At 40.8% G+C, this 18,310-nt stretch overlaps 1 protein-coding gene across 2 annotated transcripts in view; it reads left to right on the forward strand.

Annotated features, from left to right (window-relative positions):
• Positions 1-18,310, forward strand: part of fam110b (family with sequence similarity 110 member B) — a 71,044-nt gene that overhangs the window by 26,329 nt on the left and 26,405 nt on the right. Inside the window, exons 2-3 of one of the 2 annotated variants that reach the window (XM_030402266.1) lie at positions 9,151-9,281; positions 17,594-17,711. The gene's annotated coding sequence lies outside the window, so the exon portion shown is untranslated. The remainder of the gene's footprint in view (positions 1-9,150; positions 9,282-17,593; positions 17,712-18,310) is intronic. The other variant, XM_030402265.1, reaches the window with a different exon arrangement.

Raw genomic sequence — 18,310 nt, forward strand, 5'->3', positions numbered from 1 at the left:
TGTTATTAAAAGACAAACTCGCTCAACTCTTCCTCAGTGGGGATCTTAGTTATATGAAAATATGATAATAATGCTGATAATGCATACACACTCACTCACAGACAGGCAGACACATAGCCCTATTATACTGCCTTGAAGCACTGAAAAGCCTGTAATAACATTAAGGAACAGTAGAACTAATGGGGCAAGAGACAAAGGAATTGGGAGGTGACTGAGGGGTCATCCATTTCTTATTTCCCAAGTAGAGCATATAGTAAGACACCACAACTAATGGCTATGCTGCAATATAGCTTTTTATAACTTGCCAGTTTATTGGTTTCATGTTGGGGTGTACATTCTGAAAAAACTGAAAACAGCCCTGTTTAGCTGAATTGATACACTAAACAGGTTTATGGAGCAATAAATCAAAACAGATACAGATTTTACACTATCTGACTTCATACAATAACAAGTACTGTGTCCTAATACATGCTTCTAGCATTGCTTGATTGTGTGTAAGTGTTAAAATGTGTGGTTTTGTATGACTCACCCCGCATTTGCTTACGCAATCCCAAAGTGCCTTACACTTATTGCATCAATAACCTCAAAAGTAACATGTAACTGAATGTAAAGCTCAATATATATTTTCATATTTGCATAGCTGTAACAGCCCACGGGACAGTTTAAAACAGCTGACTCTATGGGCCTATAAGCATGCAGACAGCACGTTTGGGACATCTCAGTGTACACCCAGTGTATATGGATGGATCACTGGAAGGGCATATTAGGCTCCCTAACACAGTGGATCCCTGGGCAAAAGCCTCTGTATAATGTGACAATTCTTCTTGTTAGAAAGACAATCAAACTAACACAGTGTTAGACCAGTGGGTAGTCAAGATTCTCTAAATCCTCGATTCAATGTGATTCAGAATTTTAAGGTCACAATTCAATTCCACTATTTTTTTTAAACCAGGAATGCACAATAATTATTACAATTATTAGTAAATGATGAAAATGATCCCTTTAAATGGACCACTTAAATTATTATTAACATGTCCTAATTACTATTTAGGAAATTTTAGCCGCTAATTCTCCCGATACAGTAGGTGGTGCTATGCCGCTTAAAAGTTGGTTTGCTATCTGTTACTTATTGAGACAGGAAGAAGAGAGGGGGAAATGGGGGTAAAATGGTCGATGCTAGAATGGGCCAAAAGGAACGTGGGAGGGACATTTTGCTGGTCGTAATGCTGATGCGGTTTGCACTGACTGACACTCAGCACTTTACATTTTATTTTTTTTATGTTTATGATTGCCAACATGGATACATGTCTGTGTAGATGTTGATGTGGGTGTGTGTATTGTGTGAATGTTTTGCAATGAATAAAGTGTGGAATGAGTTTTTTTTTTAATGATTGATGAGGCACCTTGCTGGGGCGGCTCTCCAATTTCGTTGTACTTGGGTGCAATGACAATAAAAGCATTCTATTCTATTCTATTCTATTCTATTCTTCTATTGGTTGTAACATAAGATGAGTTAACAGTTTGAGTCGGGCAATAAGACTGTACAATGTGTAACTTATGTGTAGTTTTGCTTGTGGTTGGAGCGGTCATACTACTAGAGGGCATTTCGATCTGTAGTTGCCCCCCTAATCATGCCGACTTCTTTGGCTGTTGCAATCCCTCCTCTGGATCTGCTCTTTGCTGCCAGAGTGTCTCTGGGCCTGAGAGAGCATACAGGCTGGGTTTCCGTGGGGTTGTATAATACACATCGCTGCCACAGAATCACAGACAGAACCAGAGAATATCTCATTAGTGTGACTGCAGTCAGATACAGTAGAACTCCTCCATGTGGAAATCTCTGTCACAAACCCATTAATGCTGCTGCGATTAGTTGTTTTACTGTAAGCTACTGATGAGGAAACAACCAGTCGCAGCAGAGTGTCTGCCACATTCCCTCCAGCCCATCCATCCTAGCATCTACCATTTTAAATCAATAATTCAATTTCTACTTAATATAACTCAGTAACTGGTAAATCTAATGGTGATATCTAGGGGTGTTGAAATTAATCGTTTTAACGATGCATCGTGATGTGGACATGGATGATTATTCATCAATGCAGTGACACACCATAATCTATTATAGCCTAATAATGTTACTAGTTGATTTTCGGGCCGCGCCAGTACGAGTCTTACTCCGTTTCAACCCACTCTTTACCTACCCTCTTTTCGGCCGGTTCACAGTAACTACACTATTTGTGTCTCATTGACTGACAGCAACCAAGTACACTACTCACAATAAGTTAGGGATATTGTGAGAGACTCAGTGGATTTCATACATACGGTGTTTGTTTCACTTCAGAGAGTTTTGGGATAGGGAGGCAATTGTATTGGGGTGATAGACACACCTCATTTTGTGTTTTCCACGTAATGGTCTCACTGTGTACAGTGTACCTTACATATTGGGGCCAATATCAAAAACTCAAAGATAACCCCTTTCAATGTGGCATCAATTTCAACATTCTGTGGGTATAAAAAGCTGGTATTGTCAGTAAGTCATTCCAAGTTCATCATTCAAACAGCCATGAACACACAACGTCACTTAACGGACGAGCAGCGCCACCTGCCCAAAGCGCGCCTTTGGGTCGGTGGCAGGCAGTCAGATGTTGCTCGTGAACTTAGTGTGTCTCAAAGTGTCATCAGCAGACTTGCATCAAGACACAGAACTACTGGCAGAGTTCGTGACAGACCCAGGAGTGGAGCCCCACGAGTGACAGACCGCAACGATGACCAGTACCTAAGGACCTATGCACTCAGACATCGTTATGTAACTGCCACACAGCTGCAGGCCCAGTTACGAGATGTGAGGGGTACTAGGGTTTCCAGACAAACCATTAGAAACCGACTCCACCGCTTTGGCTTGAATGCCAGATGACCGTTGCAGGTGACTCCACTGACACCAAGACACCGCTGTGAACATTTGCGGTGGGCACAAGACCATGTGACATGGACAATGCAGCAGTGGTCTACCGTCCTGTTCACTGATGAGTGTCGGGTCACCTTGCACAGAAATGATGGTCGTCAGCGTTGCTGGAGAAGGCGAGGTGAGCGATACGCCGAGGTCAACATGGTCCCCAGGGTTCCCTTTGGTGGAGGAGGTGCAACAGTCTGGGCAGGCATCACCAGTCAGCGCAAAACAGATTTGGTTATTGTAGATGGCTCAGTCACTGCACGTTCTTACCTCAGAGACATCATAGAACCCATCATCATCCCCCAATTCCTCCAGCATATCCCCAACTTTCTGTTCATGGATGATAATGCTCCACCACATCGTGCCAGAATTGTCACAGCTCGACTTCAGGAAGTCGGAGTGCCTCATATGATATGGCCAGCGATGTCCCCTGACCTGAACCCCATAGAGCACGTCTGGGACCAGCTGAAGCAGAGACTGGATGATCGTACCCCACCCCCACGTGACCTGGCAGAACTGCGTGTAGCACTTGTGGAGGAGTGGAACGCATTGCCTCAGAACAACATCATGAAGCTAGTGAGGAGCATGAGACGTCGCTGTCAAGCTGTCATTGCGGCAAATGGTGGAAACACCCGCTACTGACATTGTCAATTTTTTTTATTTGGGGCTATCCTTGTTATTGTCTAAATTTTGGGGGTAATAAATATTAAACTAATGAAAATGGTGTTTCTTCTCATTCATTATTAGTAATATCAAAGGGAACTTTTACTTATTTCATTAAAATTCAGACCAAATAGGAAAAGCACTCATGTAAAAAACAATAGCCCTAACTTATTGTGAGTAGTGTACACCCTTTTCTCAAACAAATCAATAAAGGATCTTTGAAAAATAAACAAACCCACATGCTGTCTGTGGATCTCTGCAAGAAGGCGAGGACAGGGAAACAAAAAATAATATTGGGAGAAATGCCCATCACATTTCAGTGATTGAATTTGAGGCCTCATTTCAATCATTTTTCGAGCTTAAATCAAATTCTTGACATTCTTAGTTCATTTTGTGTCTCTTTCAGTCTGGGTGTCTGGCTCCTGATTGGGAGAGGTGGTGGGTCTTTGAGATGTAATGGCTTGTCCACTTTCCATGTGCATTTTGGATTATGTTCAGGGCTATATTTTGGGCAAAGTTAAGGTAACAACACTAGCAACAGCAGCTATTTGATGGGTTACAACTCACGGTCCAACATGGGCCAGAGCCAACAATATTTTAAATCTAATCATACATTACACGTTACAGTGTAAACACAACTGCTGCTGAGAGTTCATCTCATGTAGCTGTCAACCATAGACACATAGTTGAGTTACTTGAAGCCAGCTAGCCATTTAGCCAGCTGCACTGAGCAGCTATTGTAACTTCTGGGGCTATTTAAAATGTAATGGCTTGTACTAATATCAAAATTGAAAAATGCTAGCATGGATAACTTTTATACCGATGAAAACAAATGAATCCCCCCTCAGGGAAACAATCAAAGGATCATCCAGGTGCTGTATTATAGGCAACTGGACTTGTTTTAGTTTCTTGAAGATGCTTCAGCTCTCGTCCAAGAGGCTTCTTCAGTTCTAACTAATTGGAGGGGAGTTACAGGCTTTTAAACTTTGTGTGGGAGTGTCCTTACAGAGTCATTAAGGACACGTGTGAGCTCTGAGTTTTAGAGTCATTAGGGCCATTTGTGGGTCATTGGTCAAACTGGCCTTCATCTGGGTTTCTAGGGCTAGGTGAGCCCAGGTGGGAATAGTTATTAAGCTGTCTGGGGAGAGAGCTCAGTACTGTATTGTAGGTGGGTGATAAGTAATGTCGTAGGCCACCTCCTCTGTTCAAAGATCGTTGTTCCAGTTTGACATAGATGGATTCTTTTACTTCTCTTTCAAACCATCTGTCTTCTCTGGCCAAAATATTTACATTGTCCTCCTCAAAGGAATGATTGTTCTCCTTCAGATGAAAGTGGAAAGCAGAGTCTCGACCTGAGGAGTTTGCCGTCATGTGTTGTGCCACGTGTTTATGGAGAGGTTGTTTTGTCTCTCAAATGTATAATCTGTGCATTCCTTCATGCATGCCTGCCAACTCGCCTTACAGTAAGTTAGAACTGAAGAAGCCTCTTGGATGAAAGGTGAAACGTTTTCAAGAAAGTGAACTCAACCAAAGTCCAGTTGCCTAAGATACAGCACCTAGATTTACCATGACCTGGATGACTGAGAACCTTCATCAATGATCAAATGATCAGTTCTTTCTTGTGGCAGTAAGTGTAAATTAATTTAAAATGATTGAATGATAGGTGTGAATGAGGCTACGTGCCCCCATTCGCAATTAAAAAGACTGAATAATTCTGACCTGTTAACCCTGGTTCACAGTATTATCTGAAGGTTTGCTTATGTGTCAGGATATGTCAAACTGGGCTTCACTGATTCTCAAGTGAACTTAGACTTAGACCTACAAGAAAAGTGATTATAGCTGCTTTCCAATGTGAGGATTGATGTTGTCTTCAAGTTTTTCAAACTCTCTAAGCCTTTTTCATAGTTCAATGCATCATAGTGTCTCTGCATCAGAGTGAACATTTAAAGTGTAAAATATTTTCTGTTTCCCACAGAGTGATAGGACTGTGGTGGTGAGGCTTCTGGGTGTTATTTGTCTAATGAAAATGTCTGGAAGAATAGGCTACATTTTGTAATTTATCATTTTGTTGTTTCAATGCTACTTAATTCTACACCTTATTTTAGTGTTTGCTCACAACTACTTTAATCTGGTCCGGGATCTTTATTGCGTGTACAACTGCTGGCTGGCTTGCCCTGCACTGTCTTTTTCTATTTGTCTATTTGAACCGTGATGGTTCACACCCAGTGAAAAGAAGGATTTTTTTGCATTCCGATGCTAAGTGTTTGCAAACTGGAAATATGTGTGTTTGAGCATGAGAGTGTAGGCCTCTCGTGTGTACTCTGATTTGACTGTTTTCAAACTGTCATGGACAAAGAGAACTGTGGAACTTCGTTGAAGATATACCAAACCACTTAGCACAGTTAGCACTGGGAACCCCCGAACGGAGTGTACAATGGTGTATTTTACATTTTTGAACAGTGCTCTGTGCAGGGGTTGTCATCTCATCCAGAAGCTCACATTGTTTTTGCAGTGATGCTGTACCTAAGCCATATAATGGTATGAAAAAACCCTGCCCTGTAGCTTGATTCACTAGCTTAATACAATATCACTATTTAAGGAAAAGGAAGTCAGAAAAATGGCTGCAACCATAATTTTAGCCTTTCTGTTGGCCCCTGTAATTTTATAATTAGTTGCTCTAACCTTCACACACACACACACACACACACGCAAACCCTCACACACAGGAGAGCTATGTATATTTGTGATGTAGGATTGTTGGACGTTCTGCTCAATTAGAAGAATTTGGCAGGAATATCAGTAGGCCTATTGGTATCCATCACATGGTTTGAGCCCTGTTGGAGGGGCCCTTGCTGTGGGCTCCTGCTCTGCAGCAGCCTGTCTTCCTCAGTGCCTGCTGAGAATGTGTGGGAGGAAAAGGGGAGGAGAGACAGATTAGCAGAGAAACTGGGGTGATTTGGTGCAGTGGTAAGAAGGGATAGAAAGGATGAGGATGGAGAGAGGAAGGACAGCGAGAGAGAGAGGAGTCAACAATGACCTTCCTCTGTTGTCTCTGCAAAGCATAAAAGTATAAAGAATCAGTTCCTGTACATGTTTTTCTAAAGGCATTTTTGTTATATTAATAGAAAATCTCTTAACATCCAGACAGCAATCAATTGTCAAATACTCTGACAAATAAAATAAAAAATATCCAGTATCTGTTGCTGTGAAATTAATATATTACTACAGTGATTATCGGGCTAGTCTCACAAGAATAGAGGAGAAAGTGCATCCAAAATTTCCCAATACTAATGTGCTTGACAGCATGCCATGCTTGTTTCATTGTCTACATTCATTAAGGTAATGTTAAGTGTTGTTTTCTCACAAGTGAATAAGACATGAGGTAATGCTAGTGATGACAGAGATACGCTGTGCTCCCTGTGCACACACTTATAGCTGTAAGGAGTAACTGCCAGGCTATATGGTCTTTCAGACTGAGATTGTGACGTGGCTTGTGATTATAGGACTGTTGCATTTAAGAGAGTTGTTTATCTATATACTTATTAGATTAAAAAATCTAAGACATATCTACGAGAGCTGGGCAAATAGCTATGTTGCAGTTGAAATCTGTGTAATCTGGCATTTTTCAGCTTGGTACTTTCAAAATGTAGCTTGCTCTTGCTGGTTTCTACAATTTGTGTAGACAGAGTTTACTAAAAAGAGGGTTTTTGAACTACTCACTGTTGGAGCTGGATCTCCGGCGCGCCGTCGTCATGGCAGACAAAAAGTGTCGATCCCTGAGTACGACCTAACAGGCAGGAGAGTAATGGTCGACCTCCTACCTGTTAGGTCGCAACCTGTTAGGTTGTCACCTGCTTACCTTGATAATGTGATGCCCATTGTAACTAGCTCACAGGTCCTACTGCATTACTGGTGGTATCAGTGACCTGGATATTAGTCTTGGGGTGATAAGCAGATGATATAATATCCTGCACTCAGGATGGAGACCCACCTTTTGGGTCATATTGATGCGCTCCGTAGTCTAATCCCACCAGACTAAATATGGCAGAATTCAGTTAGACTGCATTAGGTTATACATTTAAAGGGGTTCCTTTAGGATTTGTTAAGCCAGGAATCAGTCTCTTGTCCAAATTGTATTGGCAGATTCTAATGCCAGTTAAATTTGTATTAACACTAAAAACCTTCACCAGATGGTCAGAGTTCCAGAGTTTCAGTCTCTTCATTTGACCCTCAAGTAGAGGCACACATCACTGCTTACCTGGCTGACATCTCGGAGTGGGTGTCAAGGCACCAGCTGAAGCTTAACCTAGATAAGACTAAGCTAATGTTCCTTCAGGGGAAAGCATACTTGCACTGACACTTAGGATAACAATTTGGTCATTCTTGCCAAGCATGGTAATAGTAGCCCATTTCTCAAACTGCTCCGCACAACATCAGAATGATTTGCTCCAGCTCAGGGTTCTCATATAGATGCTTCACCTCACGTCTGGACTACTGCAGCTCCTGCCTTGCTGGGGGATTACCTGTATTTGCCATCAGACTTCTGCAAGTAATCCAGGATATTGCTGTCCACCTGGTGTTTAACCTTCACAAGTTTTCCCAGGTGTAGGTCAGGCCAGCCACCAACCCAATGTGTCAGTATTTAACGAGTTGGTAATGAGACTCAACAATCACCTATTTTACAAATTTGACCCCTTATGAACAGTATTTTCTGTGCTTCTTTATAGGGCTGGGTATTGTTAAGAACCTCACGATTCGATTCGATTTCAATTCTTTGGGTCACAATTCGATTAAATATTGATTTGATTCAATATTGATTTAAATGCTTCGATATTGATTCATTAACAAGTAGTAATAAACAATATTTCAGCGAGGTTGCGGGCGAGGCGCTTCCAGCTGCTGGAGGCGGTGACCGAGAGGCGTCCGGCGAGGGACAGCGGGTGGTTGGGGTCCGCTGCTTGCCTGAATCAATTCAGAGGATTTTCTGAATCAATATGGAATTGGGAAAAAATATATTGCAATGCATTGATGAATCGATATTTTTACCCACCTCTACTTCTTTACTAGGTTGGTGATGTGTGAAGACCATGACAGGTTCTCTGATTTTGATTCTCAGAGTTCAGCTGCTCCACCCCTGCTCCACCCCAGCTCCACTGATGTAGACAGTAGTCCTTTTTCTGAAATCAACAATAATCTCCTCGGTTTTGCGGATCTTGACCAGTAGATTGTTCTCTGTGGACCACTCTGAAAGATTGTTGATTTCCTACTGATATGAACTCTCATCATTGTTTGTAATGCAGCAGCTGCTAGCAGAGCAGCCATGATGTACAGGGCAAAGAGAAGGAGACTGAGCACACAAGCCATGTAAACATTTTGATGTTGTGTGTTCCTTCATGTGAAACATTTTATGCTGCAGTCCTGGCCAGGACTCCATTGTAAAAGAGCTCAATGGAAATGTTTTCTTGTAATAGACTGCCTGTCACATCAGAAAGTAAATAAAAATAGCTACATATTACAGTGTCTTTTTTCAATCATTACAGTTTGGAAGTCTCAGTTCCCATCACAATCAGGCCCAGACAGAGCCAATCAGGCTGATGACAGACATCCAACTAACCTGGACCAACAAATCTGTACTACTGAATGAAAACCGTTTAAAAAGAATACACAACAGGTAAAGCTCAATCAATTTGTGCATGCATGCAATAGAAAAAGTATAATGGGGTGGCTGTAGCTCAGGAGGTAGAGCAGGTTGTCTAGTAATTGGAGGGTCGCTGGTTTGAATTCCGGCTCCCCCCAGCTGCATGTCAAAGTGTTCTTGAGCAAGATACTGAACCCCGAATTGCTCCTTGAGCAACTGCCGGTTGAGCAGTTGGCACCTTGCATGGCAGCCTCTGCCATCAGTGTTTGAATGTGTGGTGAATGGGGCAAGTGTTGTAAAGCGCTTTGAGCGGTCAGTAGACTGGAAAAGCTCTATAAAAATGCAAGACCATTTACCATTAAGACCATTTTTAACAGTATAAATGTAATACAAATGTAGGTTAGAGCTTGATGTATCCTCAAGAGTCTAGGTTAAATTACTTATGTGGCGAAAAATGATCAAATAAATATACTGTGAGAACTGGCTAGAAAAACAAGTAAATCTCATCAAATATCACAAAACAGGCCACCTCATGATGTCTCATTGAGAAGTAAGTCATCCAGACCAGTAGTAATAGTCTAATATTTCAAAAGGGTACGTTTCCTTTCCTTGTGCAGAATTTACTGAATCCATCCTCTAGAGCCTGTCCCTGGATTGAATGCAGAGCTGGAAATTAAATGACAGAATTCTGATGTAGGTATTCTTATTATTAAGTTCAAGGGATAAGGTGTCCTGTGGATGTGTCGGTTCTGAATGCATACTGGTGTTGGACGTCTCATTTATTAAAAAAGAAACCCATGTCAGCACTAGTACCATAGCACTGAACCAACTCTTGCGGTTTGTTTGAGATTTCTGATTATATTAAGCTGTTCTTGCTGTCGATAAGTGTGGCATGCACTAATACAAAATCTGATGTTTGCTGATTAATTTCCTCATAATGACAAGTAACTCTGAAATGTCTTTTAATGTTATGATAGGGAAGGAAAAAAACAACAGCAGCCACAAGCTAGTCCAGAACATTTTGTTCTATACGACCAACTACACACGAGTGATGTAACATTTGTGTTTAATACTGCTGAGTCAGGCTGGAGGAGCTAGACTTTCATTGTCACTGAGCTGGAAAAGCCCCTGTCACGCACACACACACACACACACACACACACACACACCATAAAAACCCTAATTCTGCAGGAATGACTGAAAACTGTCATTTTAAAACATAAATGTGCATTATGTTGTTTTATTTTATTGGTTTTTTTTGTTTTTTTTATTGCAGGATGAAAACATGTTTCTTGCCAGTTGTTGCAGTTCTAAAATTGCCCACATAAACCTGCACTAGACAATATTTAGCTTATTGTTTGACAGCATTTACAAGTTACTATGACAACAGGGGCTTGAGAGAGAGAGTAACAGCTACATAGGTAGAAGAATGTGAAATGAGGTACATATGCAAATGTGAGTAGTTAGAAAATGATGCATTGTTTTTAGGCTGAGCTTCAGGTTCTTGATTTTATTGTATTGCATTTAAAGCAGGTTAGTCATGTGTGAATGTGTGTGAGTGTGTGTGCATGGGAACGTAACCTGGTGTATCAGAGAGAAGGTTGGAGCTGCTAATTATAAACTTACTGAAGCCAACAGATGAAACACAAAGAAATCATAGTCTTGTGGCAGAGATAAAGGGGATCCAATCCTACTGCACAAAGCTGTGTGATGGCAGTGAAGTCTTCATTGCGAACTGATACACAGAGGATGTTACTCTCAAATATAGATTTACTCTGCAGAGATTTTATGAGACCCTTCATAGAGAACTGCCAATATGACATCAAATCAATATCAAGTACAAGTACAAAACAACTTGCATGAGGCGTTATACATAATAACAACCTTACGCTGATTGTCCAGATCAATCATTTTACACCCATTACTGAGAGATTTGATAGAAGATAAAGGGACTAATGACAAGAAATGATTGTACTCCAAAGTGGGATCCGTTGGGGCTTTCTATGCCTTCACAGAAAGCATAAACATGTCAGCATTTTAAATCTTATATTTGATTTCTTTCATTTAATAATTATTCTAATCTAATTCTAATTTTGCCTAATTTTCTATTCAATAAGTGTCAGAAATGAAAGGGTATCTGTCCTTAAAATGTTAGAAAAGAAATGGTTAGGAGTTCATTAGCAGGACAGAAGACCAAAGAAGAATGTGTTCGATCAGGTGAATTAACCAGTCACAGTTTGATTAGTGGATTGGAAAAAATATTAACAATAATTGCCCTTGGCCTTCCTGAAGGCCAGCACTGTCTTGCTTTTACCGTAACTACTATAAGAGGCAGTAAAGATAGTTTATGATGTCCACTGCTTTGCCAGACGAGATAGTCTAGCTTGGTAACTTTTACAAAGAAGTAATTGATTATACAGAGTGGCAAAAATACCAACTCCAGCACTGGAATTTAGCTGAACGAAGTCAGTCCACTGTCACCAAGCACCATCCAATAGTGCAGTACACTACAGAGCTATGCTGGTAGAAAGAAATAATATAACTTGAGGTAAATGCATGTGACTGTGTAGGTGGTACTGAAACAGAGTAATACGAATAAAAATAATTCAAAATGATTCACTGTGTTATGGCTCTTGGTATCAAACACAAAATTATATAACTTATCCAATTGGCTGAGCTGAAGTCCCAGCTCAATTAGTCAAAGGGCAAACCACTGTCCCCGCTAACTGTATCTAACTACCTCATGTCTCACTCACATGTTATAAAGTACCTAATACCATAATGAACATAATCAACAAACTTTTGGCTTCTTGTTCCACTAGCTCACTAAAAGCTTTAGCAATGCATCCGCTTCACCCTGTGGAAGCCTCTGGTCATATGCAATGAGTGCAAAGTGCTAAGTGTGTGCACAGGCAGGCAGGTACGAATGTTGACAGACAGGTAGTTACTGTATTGTTTTTTTACTTTTTTATTTTGCTGTCTGTATTTTAAGATATTTTCTACATATATAAAAAAAAAAGAACACCTCACCAAACTTATATTGAAACTAAGAATATTACTATTATATTTTAATTTCCTTAGGATGAGCCCTTTTTATCCACAAAGGAAAGTGGGCAATTGTAAGACTTAAGTGCACCACCCATGGCAAATGTACTACCTCAACCTAAGCCTAAGACTAAGTGTTGTAAAAAGTCCCCAGTAGCAGTTTCATCACTGAGTTTTTTTGTGTGTTGTTTTATAATCTGCTCTAGCAATTTCCAATATTTTGTACACAGATATAATTATGTTCCACAATGATGTGAAATTGCGTGTTTTTATTTACAACACAAAAGTTTTCAAGGAGAAGGCCTCCAAAACCCTCCACTAAATACATACACTGAAGTCCTATGAAAACCTCGGGAAGATGCTACTCTTCTACAGAGTCCGTTATGTTGTACTGCCGTGTTTCTACAGTGGCCCTGAACAGACAAACCAAACACTGGCACAAGGGTGAGACAAGGGGTTTTCAGTTGGTGGAAATCTGCAAACTGCTTGATGCCACTAAATTCTACACACTAGAGTTTTAAATAATCAGACAAGTTGGTTACCAAAATGTCTGATCGACTCACTCAGGGCTTAATTTTGTATTGTGACTGGATTCGGTTCAATTTGGATCAGGCACTTAATTTGTCACTAGCAAAATGTGTAAATAAATTCTGTGTACTCTTTAATGTGACATATACTGTTCTTATTTTATTTCCAGTTGAAGGTACATGCAAATCAATTGTGGCAAATTTGGATTCAATTTGAGTCTGATTTAAAGAACTGGAGAGATGGGGCTCAAGTTTTGTGCAGGTCACATGACCTGTACTTGCATGTTAATTCTTTCTGGAGTGTCAATATTTTGGCAAATGATAACTGTAAGACCAACAAGCAAGTAGGCGTTTGTGCTGTCAAATGGTCATATGGCTAAACTAGGGGATGCGTGGGTAGGTGCACACTGTCCGCAGTATTAAAATGGTGTGGAGGAGATTGATATGCACATCACAGAGCATGTCACTTAGTTCCTTTTCTTAGCCTGCTTGCTATTCATGTGTGTATATAAAACTTTCGGCCACAGTTCCATTGCTCCCAGTGAAGCAATCCACACACAGGAGGACAACAGCAGGGATGAGAAGGGACATTAGTCTTGAGAGATAGTGTTCAATGTGGTCAACTGCAAAATCCACAGATTTTCCTGAATGTATGGGCTTTCAGACTTTCACTGGAGTGTTGCTGAAGTTAAGAGTTTGTATTTTGCTTTTTTCCTACTCATGAATGTACACTGCTGTTTGTGTGTTTCAGCTGTGTAGCTGCAGTAAAGCTAGCAGGTCATTTGGTGGGACTCCAGCTCCCACTGAGTGACCATCTGGACCACTGAGCTCCTGCATACACAGACACTACAGCGAGTCAGTGATGGAAAACCAATCAGTGTACAGCCAAGTGATGATGTCAGGAAGTAAAAGAAGTAGATCTGATAAGGATTACAACCAGGAAAAGCTTTACAATGACTACAGCTGAATGGAGACAAGACAATATAGAACAGGCAAACTAGAAATTGAATAAGCCAATGAGAGGGCTCAGTTGTGTTGGACACATTGTATTCTATGAATCTGTGCTATGCAAATAAGCTGATCTACATGTTCTGGAGTAAGACTGCTCCACTGTACTGTTACTATATGCTCAGCAGTGGAGAATACTTTTTTCAGTTGCCACACTGGTAACAGAGATGCATTGGTAGTGTTTAGCTAGTCTGGCCAGCAAAGGGAAAGCTGTAACCTGAGACTGCCACAAATAAAGGGGGTCTTCTGTGAGAGACAGTAGAGGGGCCTCCGGATAGTTCTTTAGCTCCTCCTCAACTCTGGTGCTGGCAGGTTAACAGACCACTGACCTTGACCTGACATCGGTTTTCAGCTTGTGTGGCGGCAACCGTTTCTCCTGCAAGGCATAGTTTGCGATGGCGCTATAATGGAAAAATCACATCATTCGCCTAATCCTCCCGATGCAGCCATGGCATGCACTTAGCTTTAGAGCACGCTGAGCAGCAAGGTTGATTGTATTCCCACTTAGGGTCCTATTTAGACGGTCTGTAGTGCATGGTCTATAGCGCACGATCTAAAGCACAAGGCGCTAGTGCGTTAAGGGTGTGTCCAAGTGCATTTTGCCGGTTAAACGACAGATAATCTGGGTGCAAAGTGAGGTGCACAGTAAAAAAGGGTGGCGGAGGACCTGCTGCGTGTCCCTCTGTGTGTGCTGATGGATCCATGGATCAGACAGGATGGGTCATAAAAAGTCATCCTCATAAATAACAGTGGGATGAGAGGGAGAAATAAATCGTTAATGAGAAATATCAATGATATACCTGCAGAGATCCTCCGGCAGCAGAAACCATATCTCTACATTAACATGCACATTTGCACACGAGGAACAGCTCATGAACTTCATTGGATATTTAAAACTTTTCACTGAACGACAGGATCAATTAGTATTTCATGTTGATTTATGCTCTGTGTTCTTTTACACATCGAAAGGTTACAGATTCCAGATTCATACAGTAAAATAGCTTGGAGTGAAGCAGCTGTTCTGCGATCCTGTAAAACATCTTAATTTCAGAAGTTACATATATAAATCTGTTTCCTTTGGAGACTTTATGACTACAGCTTTTAGATTTGCTGATTAAATGTGCCAACATATTACAGTGACATTCCTGCATGCATGGAAATGTTCTAAATAACTCAAAGTATCCTCTCAAATCCTTAAATCAGAGTGTATGCATGGTGTGAACCTACCTGTGTAAACCCATTTCACTATCTGAATAATGCAGTCTTTAAATGGCAGGAAACAGACTTTAACTTCAGACCAGCTTTTTGTTGGTCGATGGCACTGTCACTTTCTATTGCTATTTACACAAACTTTGGCATGAAAGTGACAACTGTGCCGGTCGGAAACGAGCAATGACATTTGTGCTGAGTTGTGTGCCACTTTGCACCAGGCCTAAGATAGAGTCCTTTAGTGTATGTGTATTATATTGTCAATCTGCGCAGCTGTCAGCACGTTCGCAGCCGCGTGGCTTTTCCGCGTGGTGTTTGTAACATACAATGCTCCAGCTTCTGTGATGAAGTGAGCTGTGAATGTGACAAATGACTGGATGATGGATTGAAGTCCATACATCTCATGTAAGAGATACCTAGGTGGCTTTTGTCTCTCGGCAAAGCAGTACAGCATTCTCACTAAAATACTGACATGATGGTATGGTGTACTTTGGCTCAGTTGTGTGCATCATAAAACTAAAGTCTTCATTGTCAACTACACTGTAGGGCTGCAAGTTTTTTTAAATGAAGCAGGTGATATATTTCGGGGTTTTTGGTTTTTTTTTTGCCCCTATTCGCTGGGAATTGGGAGCTAGCCAATAGCCACATTGCTTGCTACCTGTGCCTGCCTTCCTAGAACCAACATAAACTGTGGCTACATGATTAAGTAACTGACTGTGGAAGCAGAATTGGCACGCGACAAGTCAAGCCAGGCGGATAAAATACTAATAAAAATTGTTTTGGGGGAGTTGTTAATCAATTCTGAATAATAGAGTACGAGAATTGCGATTCTTATGTGAAAATATTTTTCCCCCATTCCCACTAGCATGTGACAAACTGGCCCAGACTGCTGGGTCGATACAATCCGGCTGTGGTCCACTTTGGATGCACTCAATATTGTTCATGGCCTTTATTAGTTGTTCTTGCCGTTGTTATCATACTTTTGAAGATTTAAGATTCAAAACTCATGGATGTATTGTCCATGAATGCAGCCAATAATGGATATTGGGCTTCATTACTATGCTCATTAACACAATATAAGTAGCGTATTTATATAGAAGGAAAATTGGGTGTTGCATAAGTCCTAACGACATTAGCAAACACCTGCATTACAATGAGAAAGGCATCTTACATATAAACCACAGATGGGGGGAAAGAGATGGTCAATGGGTATGAAAGCAGGGATGGTGCAGAGTTATTACTTCAAGCTCAATTTCTAGGGGTGGGGGTTTTTTGACTTATGATCCTAATCAACAGTGTTTAAGGTGCAGAGCTAATTAACTTATTATAGTGACTGCAACCTAGCTCTGTAAGTAGTCAAGATGTCACTAAGTTTTCAGCACCTCTTTTTACGCAGGGTCACAAAAGTCATGTCGCAATGTGACTTTCACCAGGGCTTCTCTTTCCAGGATAGTAATGATAAAATAATTATTTCTATTTTATTTCCATAAAAATTCCTGGGATGTATCACTAAATCCACATACATATTCTGTACATGCGCCACAAAATAATCAAAACCATCACAATTTGAATTATTTATTAAACACACACTGCTCTGCTGTGTTAACAGCTTTCAGTTTACTACTAACTTTATACCTACCGTCACACTCACACAACCTCTTTTTCTCTCTCTCTTGACTGCACATTCTCTAACGTTACGCTCAAAACCTATGAACATTTATTCCTAGAAGTAGTTGGCTAATGTGCAACACGGTTTTGTTTTAAAAAACATCCTAAGATACAATTTTTCAAACGTTCCCATATGCACAGGGCCCAGCACTGATATAACTTAGGTCTGGGGGACTGCCTGTCTTGCAATACACTAGCAAAATGTGCTTTGGTTTTTGTGCCTCCACACTGGCAATAACTGTGATGATTCCATTGTATTTCCAAAAGGTCAAGGGTCAAACTTCACTGTGACATAATGTTCTACAAAAAAACATTTCCTGGCCATTATTCAACACCATAACTCAGGACAAGAATGAGAAATTGAGACCATGTTTCACATTTGGTCAGATACTGAATTGGTGACACTAATCTTGGCTCTGTACTTTGAAACTATGCCGATTGTAGAGATCTTCTGTGCTGCTGGTTAAAGATGTGTGTGAAGTATCCATGTGTTATAATTTGCAGCTTCTTTGAGTTCCATCAGAATCAGTGTTATTGACCAAATATGAAGAAGGACTTCATTTTTTTCAACTTCAACTTGAATGGTGCACAGAGGTACACAACCATGAGCATTTATTCTCGTCTGTGGGATGCACAATATGTTTTTTAGACATGTGCTATTTGTAGAAGTATCATTGGACAGAAGGTGGGGGAGAGACAGAGGGATGACATGCAGCAAAGGGCCACAGGGTAGAATCAAACCCAGGGCCGCTGCAGCGAGGACACAGCTCTGTACATTGGGCACAGCTCTGTACATTGGGCACCATGGGTGTGTGACTGACACAGCCTCCCAGTTGAGTCAGTCAATTTCTTTGGATGAATTGCTCATTTATGTTTGTTTTTCAACAGCTGTGACACCCACTGCCCACCTGCAGCACCTGGAGGAGACGGGGGAGGCGTCCAGTTCCAACAGCCAAAAGCTTGAAGCATACAAGTAGTCAATTGGAAAGCTGGTCCAGACAAACTGGTAAACCTTTTTTATATCACAAAATGTGAAAAGTATTTATGTGTATTAAGTTACACTGAGTAAAGAAAAGCCAAAAGCTCGTACTTTTCTGTTGCAGCTTTCGACCATGGGGAATTCTGAGTTTGATCCAAAATTGAAAATTAGTTTTCAGTTGCAATCATCAAATGTAAAAGCAGTACTTGAGATCCCTCCCCCTGCATCCAGCGCAAGTCCAAAGGGAAAAAAGCTTCAAAGACAACTCAGCTAGCTAACATGTGGTCTCCCACTACATTTCCCAAGTACAGTTATCTTCTGTTTTTGAAGACAAACAACTGACTACAAAAGGGTTCTCCAGTAGCATAGAAGATCCTTTACTGATTTGGTTTTACTTCGTAACAAACTGAATTTATGTCATTTGTTTTTAGTTATTGAATCAGCCAATCTGTATTTCACTCTGGAATCTTAATTTTTGGTGAATATTATTTGAATTTGTCTAACCGTGTCCTGCAGAAAGACATCATGATCATTTGAAAGAATTTGAGAATGTAAATGACAGTTGGCTGGGCATAGAACCAATCATCTGCTGGTCTTTACACTTCCAGATGAGAGTCTATCAAAAG

Source organism: Sparus aurata, chromosome 21 (genome assembly GCF_900880675.1).
Source record: "Sparus aurata chromosome 21, fSpaAur1.1, whole genome shotgun sequence".
Taxonomy (NCBI): domain Eukaryota; kingdom Metazoa; phylum Chordata; class Actinopteri; order Spariformes; family Sparidae; genus Sparus; species Sparus aurata.